The sequence below is a fragment of the Cucumis melo genome, unplaced genomic scaffold (genome assembly GCF_025177605.1).
Source record: "Cucumis melo cultivar AY unplaced genomic scaffold, USDA_Cmelo_AY_1.0 utg000667l, whole genome shotgun sequence".
Taxonomy (NCBI): Eukaryota; Viridiplantae; Streptophyta; class Magnoliopsida; order Cucurbitales; family Cucurbitaceae; genus Cucumis; species Cucumis melo.
This window is the reverse complement of record NW_026124135.1, coordinates 1-2,500: the sequence shown is the minus strand read 5'-3', so window position 1 is coordinate 2,500 and position 2,500 is coordinate 1.

The window sequence follows — 2,500 nt, the reverse complement described above, 5'->3', positions numbered from 1 at the left end:
TGGTGTGACATTTCGGCTTTTTCATATGCAAGCCTGCCAGACCCAAAAAAGCCAGAATGTACTATATAGGGGGGCGACCTGCCTGCATGGGCGGGGCGCGGGGGTACCCCTATGCCGCGGCGCCGACCCTTCAAGCACATTGCGCCCATCATGGGCACATATGCTTGGGGGGTCGGCGCCGGCGGAGTGCCACCTCCGGCCGCCGGCGGCGAGTGAGAGTGGGTGTCGAGTTGATGCTCGGATGGGCTTGCGCGGACAATGCTTGCACCTCGGTGTGGGCGTGCACTCCAAGCGGGCTTGTTCGTGAGGAGACGAGATAACTTGCGATTGCTTTGTGCTTGGTGGACGAAGGGTTCGGCCGGAGTGCCACATCCGACCGTCGGGCAAGGAGTGAGAGCGGGATGGGCGTGCTTGGACAATGCTTGCACCTCGGTGTGGGCGTGCACTCCAAGTGTGCTTGTCTTGGCGATTGTTTCGTGCTTGGCGGAGGGGTTTGGCCATAACGATGGGCTTGTCCGTCGGGCAGGGAGTGAGAGCGGGTGTCGAGTTGACGCTCGGATGGGCTTGCGCGGACAATGCTTGCACCTCGGTGTGGGCGTGCACTCCAAGCGGGCTTGTTCGTGAAGATATGAGATGTCTTGCGATTGCTTTGTGCTCGGTGGACGGGTTTTATCGGAGTGCCACGTCCGACCGTTGGGCGGGGAGTGAGAGCGGGTGTCGAGTTGATGCTCGGATGGGCTTGCGCGGACAATGCTTGCACCTCGGTGTCGGCGTGCACTCCAAGCGGGTTTGTTCATGAAGATACGAGATGTCTTGCGATTGCTTCTTGCTTGGTGGAAGGGTTTGGTTAAAATCGATGGAATGCCGGGCCCCTACGTCGGGCAAGGAGTGAGAGCGGGATGTCAAATTGACATTCTTGGATGGGTTTTGCTTGGACAATGCTTGCACCTCGGTGTGGGCGTGCACTCCAAGTGGGCTTGTCTTGCAATTGCTTCGTGCTTGGTGGAGGGGTTTGGCCATAACGATGGGCTTGTCCGTCGGGTAGGGAGTGAGAGCGGGTGTCGAGTTGATGCTCGAATGGGCTTGCGCGGACAATGCTTGCACCTCGGTGTGGGCGTGCACTCCAAGCGGGCTTGTTCGTGAAGATACGAGATGTCTTGCGATTGCTTTGTGCTCGGTGGACTGGTTTCGTCGGAGTGCCACATCCGACCGTTGGGCGGGGAGTGAGAGCGGGTGTCGAGTTGATGCTCGGATGGGCTTGCGCGGACAATGCTTGCACCTCGGTGTGGGCGTGCACTCCAAGCGGGCTTGTTCGTGAAGATACGAGATGTCTTGTGATTGCTTCTTGCTTGGTGGAAGGGTTTGGTGGGTGCCCCTTACGCCCCTACGTTGGGCGGGGATAGAGAGCAGGATGTGCGGTCGAGGTGGGGGTTGGGCTTGCTTGGATAATGCTTGCACCTCGTTGCGGGCGTGTTCTCGGCATGCTTTCCTCTGTCGAGACTAAACGTGCTGCAATCGATCTCCGTTTGACGAAAGGGCTCGTCCCATAACAATGACGGTGTTTCGGTTGCAATGTTCACGTGGGTTACACAATGCTCATATCGAGCGCGCACGACGTTCCGTGCTCGGCCTCGCGCGGCGACTCTGCAGCCCTGCTTGCTTTAATGCAACGTAAGGGCGCGGATAGCCAAGCGTTGCACGGGCTCGATGCGTACGGCGCATGAGTGGTGATACGGTAGTTTGGGTTGGCAGGCTCGTTGCTCGGGCATCGAACTGTCAACGTCGGCTCCACCTCATTGACGTGCCCCGAACAAAGCTTGAGTTCGAGCGGTCACAATCGATCGGTTCTTGCATCGGTACCTCACGCGATGGAAACGACGCGTTCCGTTGGCCCCTTTCTGTTGACACCCATCTTTGGGTGGACAACGAACCCGATAGCCCGCATCGCGTTCCGCCTTGACATCTTCGGTTGTCATTGCGGGCCGCGTCGTCGGCGCTCGCTCTCTCGGATGCAGTGCATTCGGTGGCATGATAAGTCCCTCGAAACGTGTTGCCTTTGCTCATTGCTCGAACGAATGACGCTCGCTCCCCGTATTGCTCCAATGCCGTTTGGCGTTGGCATGCATGCGGGCTGTGACGTCGTGTAGGAATGCTACCTGGTTGATCCTGCCAGTAGTCATATGCTTGTCTCAAAGATTAAGCCATGCATGTGTAAGTATGAACTAATTCAGACTGTGAAACTGCGAATGGCTCATTAAATCAGTTATAGTTTGTTTGATGGTATTTGCTACTCGGATAACCGTAGTAATTCTAGAGCTAATACGTGCAACAAACCCCGACTTCTGGAAGGGATGCATTTATTAGATAAAAGGTCGACGCGGGCTCTGCCCGTTGCTCTGATGATTCATGATAACTCGACGGATCGCACGGCCATCGTGCCGGCGACGCATCATTCAAATTTCTGCCCTATCAACTTTCGATGGTAGGATAGTGGCCTACT